The sequence below is a fragment of the Myotis davidii genome, unplaced genomic scaffold (assembly GCF_000327345.1).
Source record: "Myotis davidii unplaced genomic scaffold, ASM32734v1 scaffold100, whole genome shotgun sequence".
Lineage (NCBI taxonomy): Eukaryota > Metazoa > Chordata > Mammalia > Chiroptera > Vespertilionidae > Myotis > Myotis davidii.
Window position 1 is genome coordinate 456753 of NW_006292691.1, and position 13608 is coordinate 470360.

General features: G+C 42.2%; 1 protein-coding gene and 1 pseudogene across 1 annotated transcript in view; both read left to right on the plus strand.

Moving 5' to 3' along the window:
* Nucleotides 1–13608, plus strand: part of RAB11FIP3 (RAB11 family interacting protein 3 (class II)) — a 127291-nt gene that overhangs the window by 11858 nt on the left and 101825 nt on the right. The gene's annotated exons all lie outside the window — the stretch shown is intronic.
* The window catches only part of LOC102762077, a 3567-nt pseudogene continuing 578 nt past the window's right edge, over nucleotides 10620–13608 (plus strand).

Genomic DNA, 13608 nt, shown 5'->3' on the forward strand with positions numbered 1-13608 from the left:
TCCTTTGTATTTCTCATGATCTGCTACAACAGTACTTGTTATACCGGATGTCACCAGTATGATACTCATCTCCCTGGAAAGACTGCAAACTCTAGAGTCAAAAGTTAGCCCATCATCTTTGTAGTCTTAGAACTAGCCTATAGTAAACACAGTGAATTTGCTTAATAATGATTACAGCATGCCTGATTTTGATAGAAAACATTGGCAGACTCAAATGTTATCTGAACATTAAAAAACAACAACACACGTAGACTCCCCAGTTTCCTAGTCCAGAGTCTAGGTTTACACAGTGATCTGGGTTTCGGTAGGAGATAGAGAGTGGCACAAATGTCATCGGAGGTCATAAAGATATGTGCCGAAAGCAAGGCCATGACCCACTTAAGTCCTCCCTCGGGATTTCGCCCTGATCCTTGTTCTAATGTTGACCCATGGCCATTGCCCAAATAGAGGGGCTAAAAGAAGGCCAGAGTTTGATTTTCCCAGCTGATCTGGCCACAGTTTTGCCTGTCATAATGTTGCTGTTTTCCCTGGGTTGACTTCGGCAGACGTGTCAGATGGAGTGGCGCTATAGCCCTGGGATAGATCGATAGCATCGATCCTCAAGGCTCCGTGTCATTTCCAGAGGATTTGTTAGAGAAGCTACTTATGTTCCTTTCCCATTTCCACCAACTCATTCCCAGCTGCTGCCGCCTTTGTACGTCTCAGCCACACCTGGAGGAGTGGCACGTGACCGTCCTGGGGTTCAGACACCTTCCTTCAAAATTAAACACAGGGCAGCACGTGACCCACCAAACCCTGAGCAACATGAGGAAGTCAGGTCACACTGGTCCACAGGGTTTGGTTTGTTTTGTTTTAAAAAGGGCAGCCTGGCCCTACACTAAGCTGTCTGCTCTCCCAGACTGCTCAGGAAGAAGCAGTGTTAACTTGATCTAAGTACCTGGACTTGAATGAGCTCCCTGGGATGGTGGAGGAGAGCTCCTGTTTGGAGCAGATAACTCACAGCGTAATGAAAGGTTGACTTTTGTGTGTGTGTAAGTTTTGCTATCCTTTATTATGATTTAGGCTTGCTTTTCCCAAGTCCATTATCAGAGTACATTATAGAGGAGCAAAAAGAAGAAATAGTCTCTGATAGTGACGTAGTTTAGAGAAAAGAGAAGAATTCTACCGCATGATGAATGTTTTTAAACTTTTAAGTGAAAAGTCTTGAACATATACAAAAGTAGAGAGAGAAGAAGGTAGTCTGATGACAGGGTGTCAGCATTAGTTGAGGAGCCTCGGGGGAGATAGGGCAAGATAAATTTGATAAAAATATTTTAAAATTATTTCCCCCTCACTGATTTAAAAAATATTTTTAATATGTTTTTATTGATTTCAGAGAGAGGAAGGGAGAGGGAGAGAGAGGTAGAAACATCAGTGATGAGAGAGAATTATCAATCGGCCACCTCCTGCATGCCCCACACTGAGGATCGAGCCTGCAACTTGGTCATGTGCCCCGACCAGGAATCAAACTGTGACCTCCTGGTTCATAGGCCAGCGCTCAACTGGCTGGGCACCCCTGGATTTTTATTTTTGATGCACATATGTGACATATTATTTCATCCATAAATATTTCAGTATATATCTCTAAAAGATAAGAATTCATTTAAAAACATTTCATGATATTTTTTAAAACCCTAGAAACTATTTAGATAAACTGGATAACAGCAATAAAACCATAAATTTTTGTACTTTCCACCTTGAGATTTCAAAATATTGAGTGCACGAAACTCTTAGGCTGGTCACATTATTGTCTTCGATGATAACAAATAGATTATCTTGATTATTTCAAAATTTTCAAAGGTAGCATGTTCAGTATCTTTTATGTAGTCTGTTTATGAAGAAAACATTTTAAATTATTTAAGTGCTATAGCTGAAATTTTAATATAAGCAGCTAGCTCCCATTTATAATACAGATGGCTTTTGTGTCCCTCTTCAGCAATGTCATGGTGTGTTGGGATCTCATTACCTCATCTGGTGATAGATCAGGTGTGGTGTAATATAACAGTGTTAGCAGGAATCAGCAGAGGAAAGGAGAAAGAGGACTACAGTAGAGCTTTCTCGGCGAAACAGGACTCAGTGCACCCAGGCACTAGTTGTGAACTTAGAATAGGTTTTCTTAAAAATATGTTTTTATTGGTTTCAGAGGGGAAGGGAGAGGGAGAAAGAGAAACATCAATGATGAGAGGGAATCATCGATCAGCTGCCTCCTGCACGCCCCACACTGGAGATCAAGCCCACAACTAGGGCATATGCCCTTGACTGGAATCGAACCCGGGACCCTTCAGTCTGCAGGCTGATGCTCTATCCACTGAGCCAAACCGGCTAGGGCTGGAATCGATTTTTTTTTTTTTAAAAAGCTTGATCACTTCTCATCAACACAATCCCTTCATACTGAGAGGACTGATGCTTTTATAGTCACCACTAACTCACTGTAAAGCAAAAATTATTATAGAATAAATTCTAAGAGCATTGTGGAAATGATTGATTTATTTTGGTTTTATTTTTCAAAGGAATTAATTGTAAAGATTATCTTCATGTTGTATTATTACCTTAACTTAAGCATTTACATTTTGATAGTCACTGATCCTTTCCAGAGAACCCTACACATCGAAGCACAGAATGAATGCCCTTCAGTAACCTTGTAGGCATTGCCTGTCCTCTTACTTGCAAAGTAGGCTGCTGAGGGAAGTGTTGATACTCAGGTCTCCTGCTTTTCATTCCTGTACCTCTGCTGGTAGGAGTTGGAAGTCTCTAGGGACATTTGGCTGCACCTTTTGTTTCTTTTGGCTGCACCTTTTAGTTGCTTCAGTGTCCTTTCCAGTTTCTACCCTAGCCTTGAATTTAAGTGTGTGTGAGTGTGTCTGTGTGCGTGAGAGAGAATGAGTGCTTGTGTGAGCAGGTCATGTGGGAGCTAGTGTGTGTGAGAGAATGAACCTAGTATGCGAGAGCAGGTGCATGTGGGAGCTTCTGTTTTTTGTGTGTGTCTGTGTGTGTTTGTATGTGTATCTCTTGGTCTGTATGTCAGATGAATTGGTAAAAGACAGATAATGGTTTTCTAAAAATAAATATTTTTATTGATTTTAGAGAGGAAGGGAGAGGGAGAGAGAAACATTGAGAATCATTGATCTGCTGCCTTCTGCACGCCCCCTACTGAGGATCAAGACCACAACCTAGGCATGTGCCCTGACCCAGAATCAAACCATGACCTCCTGATTCATATGTTGAAGCACAACCACTGAGCCATGCTGGTCAGGGCCAGAAATGTTTCTTTATATGCTTGATCATAGGCAATTTTGTTAGTGTATTAAAAAATGTCATTTTCATATTATAAAAATGTGCTTATTTTAATTTTTTTGATTGATTTTTTTTTTTTAGAGAGAGAAACATTGATTTGTTTTCCTGCTTATTTTATGCATTCATTGGTTGTTTCTTGTACGTGCCCTGACTGGACGTTGAACCCGCAACTTTGACGTATCAGGACTATGCTCTAACCAACTGAACTACTCAGCCAGGGTACATGCTTATTATTAAAAGAAAACAACCCTGGAAAATACAGAGAGATAGCCTATATACTAAAAGTCTAATATGCAAATTGTCCCCTCTGGCAGTCGTCCAACTGGGAGTTTGACCCCTTGCTATGATGGGCGCTGACCAACAGGGGGCGGTGCAGAGTGGCGGGTGCTGGCAACGGGCAGCAGTGGAGGCACTGCTGTCCCCAATGGACCCCGACGAGAGCGGGACCACTGCAGGATGGTGGAGCAGGTGAACCAGGCCAACGCAGGTATGAGCAGGGGCCCAATCGCCCCGCAAACAGTGACCAGGCACTAAGGGAGAAAGGGCAAATAGCAGTATTAAAATATTTCTTCTGATTATTTTCCTTTCAATGTGGACGAATCCATGCATGGGGCCACTAGTAAAATATAAAACAAAAAATGACTATAACAGCCGAAACCAGTTTGGCTCAGTGGATAGAGCGTCCAACTGGGAGTTTGACCCCTTGCTATGATGGGCGCTGACCAACAGGGGGCGGTGCAGAGTGGCGGGTGCTGGCAACGGGCAGCAGTGGAGGCACTGCTGTCCCCAATGGACCCCGACGAGAGCGGGACCACTGCAGGATGGTGGAGCAGGTGAACCAGGCCAACGCAGGTATGAGCAGGGGCCCAATCGCCCCGCAAACAGTGACCAGGCACTAAGGGAGAAAGGGCAAATAGCAGTATTAAAATATTTCTTCTGATTATTTTCCTTTCAATGTGGACGAATCCATGCATGGGGCCACTAGTAAAATATAAAACAAAAAATGACTATAACAGCCGAAACCAGTTTGGCTCAGTGGATAGAGCGTCGGCCTGCGGACTGAAGGGTCCCAGGTTCGATTCCAGTCAAGGGCATGTACCTGGGTTGCGGGCACATCCCCAGTAGAAGATGTGCAGGAGGCAGCTGATTGATGTTTCTCTCTCATCGATGTTTCTAACTATCTCTCTCCCTTCCTCTCTGTAAAAAATCAATAAAATATATTTTTTAAAAAAATGACTAACAATCACATCCTGATAAAAATAGTTAGTATTTTAGTGCATTTCCTTCTGGACTTTTAAAAAAATACGTTTTTATTGATTTTAGAGGGGGAGGGAGAGAGAGAAACATTGATGAGAAAAATCAACATGGATCGGCTGCCTCCTGCACCCCCCCTGCTGGGGATTGAGCCCACAACCCAGGCATATGCCCTGACCAGGAATTGAACCAGTGACCTCTTGTCCTGGTTCAACCCTCAACCCTCAACCACTGAGTCATACTGGCGGGGCTCTTCTGAACATTTTTGTCAACACACACACACGACTGTGTATAAAAATACACAATTAAGATCGTTGGGTAGAAGCTAAGTCATTTTAATAGATGTTCATTGCTTAAAAAGATCAAAGTAATGTTCACATCAGCAGCACGTGTACTAAAATTGGAAGGAAACAGAAGATTAGCATGGCCCCTGTGCAAGGATGACACTCAAATTCGTAAAGTGTTTCATATTTAAAAATAAATTAAAAAATTAAAAGATGAAAGTAAATACCAGTAAGCAATATCAGAAAACTAAGAATCACTATAATGCCATCTAGAAAGATAGCTACTTAAGTATTTAGTATGTAAATTAAAATGTATGTAATAAATGCCTCATTGTACAAAAATTGTATGATTTCAATATCTGTTATTTTGAACCTGCTTTTTGACCAATTTTTTGAAATTGAAGATCTCTGGTATTAGGTGTATACTTTAAGGGAAGTCTAGGGTTTACTTGTCCCAGGAAGATTGAGATTTGTTAGGGATTATTACAATGTAGGAGCTAACATATAGGAAGAATTTAATTCCATGTAGACTACACGAACAAGCTTCTAAAGCAGAGGTTCTCAACCTGTGGGTCGCGACCCCTTTGGGGGTTGAACTACCCTTTCACAGGGGTTGCCTAAGACCATCGGAAAAACCATATATAATTACATATTGTTTTTGTGATTAATCACTATGCTTTAATTATGTTCAATTTGTAACAATGAAATTGGGGGTCACCACAACATGAGGAACTATTAAAGGGTCGCGGCATTAGGAAGGTTGAGAACCACTATTCTAAAGGGAAGTAAGCATATGGGTTTCTTCCCTTCCAAGCAGTTATTTTGTTTGAATTCTGGAAATAGAGTCTAAACATTAGTTATAATTAAAATACCAGACAAAGAATTAGGCATCCACTGAAGACTTATGTGGCCCTTAAAAGTGATAATTGCTAAGTCTCCAATGTAATATAAACTTTTATTTTTAAAGATTCACCATGCCTTACATCATACATTTTTAAAAAGAAATTTTCCATTATCTTTTATTATTTAGTTTTTTTAATATATTTTTATTGATTTCAGAGAGGAAGGGAGAGAGAGTTAGAAACATCGCCCAGCTGCCCATCCGGCCCCCCTCCCACTGGGGATGTGCCCGCAACCCAGGTACATGCCCTTGACCGGAATCGAACCCGGGACCCTTCAGTCCGCAGGCCGACGCTCTATCCACTGAGCCAAACCGGGTTGGCTATAATTCTTCTTTTTTAAAAAATATATTTTTATTGATTTTATATTGATTTCAGAGAGAGAAATATCAATGATAAGAGAGAACCACTGATTGGCTGCCTCCCGAATGCCCTTCCACTGGAGATCAAGCCTACAACCCAGGCCTGTTGCCCTTGACTGGAATCAAACCCGGGACCCTTCAGTCCACAGGCTGACGCTCCATCCACTGAGCCAAACCAACTGGGGCTCCTATAATTCTTGAAGGTTGGCTTCCATTTGGCCATTGTATTTTCATCAATATCTAATAAGTAACTCTAAGTAATTCCTGGCAGAAAGTATTACGCTTACCCTGTAATTTAAAAAGTTCATGAGACTAGTGGATTAGGATAAAAGGATTCAGTATTATGGTTAGTAAAAAAATTACGTTTTTCAGTAGGTACAATTTTATTTTTCTGTCCAAATATTAACATGCTTGTTTTAGGGAAGTTGGTATTACTCTAGTTCAGCCGTGGGCAAACTACGGCCCGCGGGCCGGATGGATCCGACCCGTTCGGCTGTTCTATCCAGCCAGCGGAGCCGAAAGAGCGGAGGGTTCTCTTGCTCTCCCCTCCGCACCTTCACCAGCAGCAGTATTAGCATGTATTAGTTCACACAAACACTCCATCCATGCTTTTGTTCCGGCCCTCCGGTCCAGTTTAAGAACCCATGGTGGCCCTCGAGTCAAAAAGTTTGCCCACCCCTGCTCTAGTTACAACTGTGTTCTTGTGTTTTTTATGTTCTAAACCAGAGCTAATAGTGAGCCAAGTCTTGTCTATGCTGCTGAAACAGGTGTCTTAGTTTCCTGTCTGTAAGCCTCCCGCTGGGCAAGCTGATCCTTGAGTCAATAACTGCAGGCCCTGAATGGGTGGTGTGTCCTTTTTTGCTGGGACATTGTGGGCATGGTGTCATGGATGGATGCTCTACAATATGAGACAAACTGAAGGGCCAAGTAAGACTTCCGCATTATTAGCTATAGAGGAAACACTATCACTGTGCATTATTTTAAGTTCTTTTTGCACACATCATCTGTATGTTGATAACTTGAAACTTGTTATTTCTAAAACTTCTATTTTCTTGAAATTCTAGCTATTTTTCTAAAGACCCATGTCTTCAGAAGGATTTGTTTGTTAAATGATCTATTGTACTTTTCCTTTTGTTGCATGCTTTTATAAAACTTTTACTGAAGTGTTAGAGCCCTCTGAGCTCACCTGTAAGTAGACTTGCTGTAGTCAAAAGTGAGCTTGCCGGTTTATATCCCTGTTTTGAGCTAGGGCTCCATGGTATTGGGAGGTTATCAGTTGTCAAAGGGTTTTATGATGAACTGTTTTTCATTTAACATAATTTATTCTGATTTCTCTTTAAGAAAGTTTAATCAATTTAAAGCCTAAAACTCAGGTTATGAATGAAGTGGTACCTGTTGGCTAAGACTGTTGGCTAGGTGGTTTATTTGTTTTGACAAGAGGAATTGTTCAGGATTATAAAGACCTTCATTGCTGTAAATCATTGGACAGTAAACAGAACATTTTACTGTCTCTAGCAATCCATTGACATTCCAAGGACTTTTTTTTTTTTTTTTTTTAGGTGCGCCTGCCAGTGAACTGGTTAATTATATTTTAAAAAGTTAAATAGTAATTTAATCTTTACTAATAGATTGCTTGAGCCTCAATACAAATAGGTAAAAATCCAATTAGAGAAATTAGAATTTCCTTTGAAAGCCTATTAAAGTGTCCTTTAAAAACTTCAGCCAGTGAGAACATTTTTCTAAGTTGAAATACAGATGAGGGATGGCTACAAAGCTGTGAACTGTGCGAGAGATCTAAGCAGAGGGTGGCTAGGTTCCTGGTTCTGCTCAGAGCACTGTTAACGTCTATGGGTTATGTGTACAGTCTGATCCCTGGTCTTCCTGCTTATATCAGTGAAGGCACCTCAGATATTCATCTAGAAGATTCAGGAGGGCATAGCCAGCCTGACCACTGTGTTCTTAGGTAAGATTTTTAAAAACATGAGTCACAGATGAAAGGCCGATATAAAAACTCTTAAAAGTCAAAGGGAAAAAAGACCTAAATCTGATAGGAGAATGGGAACAGATATGAAGACATTCCACAGAAAAAGATATACAAATAACCCTTAGACATACAAAAACCACAACAAAACAAAAATGTAACTGCAGAACCAGCTCAAACTGGTCCTATCCTGTTTCCAACCAGACCCAGAACCAAAGTTTAAACCTTGGATACACCATTTGTGAGTAGCACTTGTGAACACTTAACTGCTCCTCCCCACAGAACCAAAGGACTGGAATCTGGCCAGAACTTGAATCCCTTCAGAAGTGAAGGGTCCATTGTCCAGGAAGATCTGTTGCTGAAACACCTTAAAATCCTGTCCCAAATCTTGGGTTGAAGAAGATAGATTTGAATCTTGCCTCCTCTCTCCTTACCAGTCTCACATATAAAGACTTTTCTTTTCTTAAAAGCTGGTGCCATAGTATTTATTGGCTTTTATGTGCATCAGGTAGTGAACCCTTGCTTGGTAACAAAGATGCTCAGCTACACTCATAAGAGAAACACAAATTAAAATCACTGCGATAGCATTCCTCACTTACCATTTTGGCAAAGCATGAACACATTCAGTTGGTCAGGCTCTTGGGAAATAGGCACACTCTCATATTGCTAGTGAGAGTACAAAATGGTACAGTCTTCATTGAGGGGAATTTAGTAGTATCTATATTTGCATTTATCCTTTGACCTAACAGGCCCACTTCCAGGATGTACCTTTATTTATAAATACAAACCACAGGTGCACACGGTTATTCATGGCAGTATTATCTGTGATATGAAATATGGAAACAACCCAAAGGCCATCAGGATTAGTGAAGCACATCCACATAACAGAGGACTGTGCAGCTGCAAAAATAAAAGAGCAAGATTCCTACGAACTGGTAGGGAGTGATTTCTAAGATATATTGAGTGGGGGGAAAAAGGACAAATTACCATATAACATGTGGTAAGAAAGAATGGGTATTGTATGGTTCCTCTTGTAGGAGGCTCCTAGAATAGTCAAATGATAGAGATGGGAGGTAGAATGGTGGTTCCCAGGGGAGGGGAATGGGGAGTTAGTGTTTAATGGGTAGAGCATCAGTTTGGGAAGATGAAAAAGTCCCGGAGATGGGTAAGAGTGATGGTTGTATGACAGTGTGAATGTACTTAATGCTACTGAACTGTATACTTTAAAATGGTTAACTTACTACAATTAAAAAAAATAAAGCTGAGGGATCTGAGGCCCTGAACCCTAAATGACGGACTTCAGCTCAGAGAAAGAGGAATTCACAGGTAGAGTAAGAAACCACACCTTACCGATCCCCAGACTAGGCCTCCATCTCCTTGCCCTTATCCTCCTGGTCATGTAGTCATAATCTTCAACACATCTGAGGTTTCCATACTCACAGGCCCCAGGGCAGCCTGGGCCAGCAGGATCTGACTAACAAAAAAAGAAAAAGAAAGAATGTGAAATAAGAAAGAAGGGGAGCCCTAGCTGGTTTGGTTCAGTGGATAGAGCGTCGGCCTACGGACTGAAGGGTCCTGGGTTCAGTTCCAGTCAAGGGCACATGCCCTGGTTTTGGGCTTGATCCCCAGTAGGGGGTGTGCAGGAGGCAGCTGATAAATTAATCTCTCTCATCATTGATGTTTCTCTCTTTCTCCCTCTGCCTTCCTCTCTGAAATCAATTAAAAAAGAAAAAAAGAAGGGGAAATAAGAATATGTATATATTTGCTTCTACAAAAAGAGACACAGGAAGGATAGACTAGAAACTAATTTTAAATAACTTATTCTGGTAGGTGGGGACAAAGGTATAATGGATAAGAGTGAAACCTGAGTATGCCATTTTTTAAAAAAATTCATCTATATTGATTTTTTAGAGAGAGAGGAAGAGAGAGAGAAACAAAGATATCAATGCATATTGATGTGAGAAACATCGGCCACCCCCTGCATGTGCTCCAACCAGGGATCAGACCCACAACCTCGCTATGCGCCCTTACTGGGAATTGAATCCACAACCTTTGGTACGGAACAGTGCTCCAACTAACTGAGCCATCCGGCCAGGCTGAGCATGCCTTTTTATATAATTTTGACTTTTGAACTATGCAAATATTCTAAATACTCAAAAAATACAATTAAAGCAATAATAATAGAAAAAAAACCTAAAATTTAATTAAAATAGAAACAAATGGTCCTGGCTGGTTTGGCTCGGTGGATAGAGCGTCAGCCTGTGGACTGAGGGGTCCCAGGTTTGATTCCGGTCAAGGGCATGTACCTTGGTTGCCGGCACATCCCCAGTGGGGTGTGTGCAGGAGGCAGCTGATTGATTTTTCTCTCTCATCAATGTTTCTAACTCTCTGTCTCTCTCTCTCCCTCTCTGTAAAAAAATCAATAAAATAAATTCTTTAATAAAAAAATAAAACATCTCTCTCTTTAAAAATAACATAAATAAAATAAAATAGAAACAAATGAACCTAGAAGTTATTGGATTAATAATATAACCCTATAGGAATATAATTCAAGTCACATGAACACAGTGCTATGTATACCTTTAGTGGATTATGTTCAAAAGAAAAAAATTTGTAAACTACAAAGTAGGTTTGTTGTTGATAGATCAGCAGTAGTAATTTTGAAATTTCGTTGGTTATATTTTGGGATAGTGCCAATGAGTAAATATACTGGTTAGTGTTGGGAACCACAGTTCTCTGGGAGAAAGGAGATAAAAATATGGTATGGAAAAGGTGGGGAAGAACCTTGTCATCTTGGGATTTAAATTAGAGGTAGCAGTGTGAATACATGTTCAAAAAAAAATTCCTAGCTCTGACTTCTGAGAGGGTGTGGGGGCAATGACATCCTAGTAGCAATGAGTACACCTTGCCCCAGATCTTGGTTGCCAAATATCATTTCCCACTGAAAGAAACAAAGATCCTTGGAGAAATAGTCCAGATTTTGGGCGGACAAAATTCAACGTGAACCTGGATTATTTTGTACCAGAAAGCAAGGAAGTGTTCAAAAATTGATGGAGACATGTCGAAATGGGAGCAGCTCAAATGGGTTCCCACTGGGTAAATCTGGGACATTTTGAGCACACACACAAAAAAAGAATAATGATGGTATGATAAAGGATACATTGAATTTTAAAGTTCACAGCACACAGTGAGTAAAAATCAGCCCCAGTGATACTCCAAAGGGTGTATTGGGCTCCTTACAGACAGATGCTAGTTCCAGTAGAAAGAGTGAAAGATTTAGAGAATCAGCATTTTGCTACCACCAAGGAAATAATTGAGTCAGGCAACAATCATTAGTGGTTGGCAAGAAACATTGTGTAAACATTTGCGATTGGGATGGTGAACAGGATACACAGTCTAAAGTATCATTCTACAGATGATTGATTTCAAAAGGAAAAAGATATCTCTATATTGGAGAAACCTGGTAGACTCTACCATGACCAGGTGATCAAATTCAGACTCCCCAATAACAGATTATGTGCTTTTGGATGGGATGCCAAGCATGTTTAAACTGAGTCACATAATCAGAAAAATATCAGATAAGACCAGACTGTAGGCATTCTACACATCAGCAGCCTGAACTCTTCAAAATGCCACTGTCATAAAAAAGGTTGGGACACTTCTAGATTGAAGAAGACCAAAGAGTTATAACAACTAATTCCTGGCCCTTGATTGAATCCTGGATTAAAAGGAAACAAAACAGGTCTTTTCACCGTGTTTCTGTGCTTGCATATGGTGCTTATGGATGTCCTGGCTGATGCTCTTAAGAGTGTCAACAAAGGCAAAAAGAGTCAAACACTAGGTTCTTATTAGGTCATGCTCCAAAGTCATCATCTGGTCTCTTACTGTAATGATAAAGCATGGTTACATTGGCGAATTGGAAATTATTGATGACAACAGAGCTGGGAAAATTGTGAACCTCACAGGCAGGGTAGGTAAATGTGGAATAATCAGCCTCCGATTTGATGTGCAACTCAAAGATAGAGAAAAATGGCCTTAGCCGGTTTTGCTCAGTGGATAGAGCATCGGCCTGCGGACTGAAGGGTCCTGGTTCGATTCTGATCAAGGACACATGCCCAGGTTGTGGGCTCAATGCCCAGTGGGGGGCATGCAGGAGGCAGCCAGTCAATGATTCAATCTCAGGAGATTTAGGAGATGTTTGTTACTGCAGCATACTCTAGAGCAGCTGTTCTCAACCTGTGGGTCGCGACCCCTTTGGCGGTTGAACGACCCTTTTACAGGGGTTGCCTAAGACCATCCTGCATATCAGGTATTTGCATTATGATTCATAACAGTAGCAACATTACAGTTATGAAGTAGTAACGAAAATAATTTTATGGTTGGGTCACAGGAGACCTGGTGCATGAATTCGTGCACGGATGGGGTTCCTCCGCCTGGCCCTCTCACTCAGTCCCAATTAGGGCTGCTGGCCAGCTGAGGGGGAGGGACCATGGGAGGTTGGCAGGCAACTCCTGCATCTAGCGTATGCCCCCTGGTGGTCAGTGTGCATCATAGCTACCAGCCAGTTGTCCAGTCATAATGGTCACTTAGGCTTTTATATATATAGACTAGAGGCCTGGTGCACAAAAATTTGTGCACTGTGGCGGGGGGGGGTCCCTCAGCCTGGCCTATGCCCTCTTGCAGTCTGGGACCCCTCGGAGGATGTCCACCTACTGGCTTAGGCCTCCTCCTTGGGGGATCGGGCCCAAGCTGGCAGTCAGACATCCCTCTGGCAGCCCGGCAGCCCTTGGGGGATGTCCACTTGGCAGCGAGGAGCAGGCCTAAGCTGCAGTCAGACATCCTTAGCGCTGCTGAAGAGGCAGGAGAGGCTCCCACCACCACTTCTGTACTGGCAGTCGTCACCCTGGCTTGTGGCTGAGCAGAGCTCCCCCTGTTGGAGTGCACTGACCATCAGGGGGCAGCTCCTGCATTGAGCATCTGCCCCCTGGTGGTCAGTGCGTGTCATAGTGACCAGTCATTCCCAGTTGTTCTGCTGTTAGGGTCAATTTGCATATTACCCTTTTATAATATAGATAGCGGCCTGGCGCATGAGTGGGGGCCAGCTGGTTTGCCCTGAAGGGTGTCCTGGATCAGGGTGGGGGTTCCGCTGGGGTGCCTGGCCAGCCTGGATGAGGGGCTGATGACTGTTTTTTTTTTTATAATATATTTTATTGAAATTTTACAGAGAGGAAGGGAGAGGGATAGAGAGTTAGAAACATCGATCAGCTGCCTCCTGCACGCCCCCTACTGGGGATGTGGCCGCAACCAAGGTACATGTCTTTGACTGGAATCGAACCTGAGATCCTTGAGTCCTCAGGTCGACGCTCTAGCCGCTGAGCCAAACCGGTTAGGGCTGATGGCTGTTTGCAGGCTGGTCATACCCACTTCAGGGTGGGGGTCCCCACTGGGGTGCCTGGCCAGTCTAGGTGAGGGGCTGGGGGCCCTTTTCAGGCTGG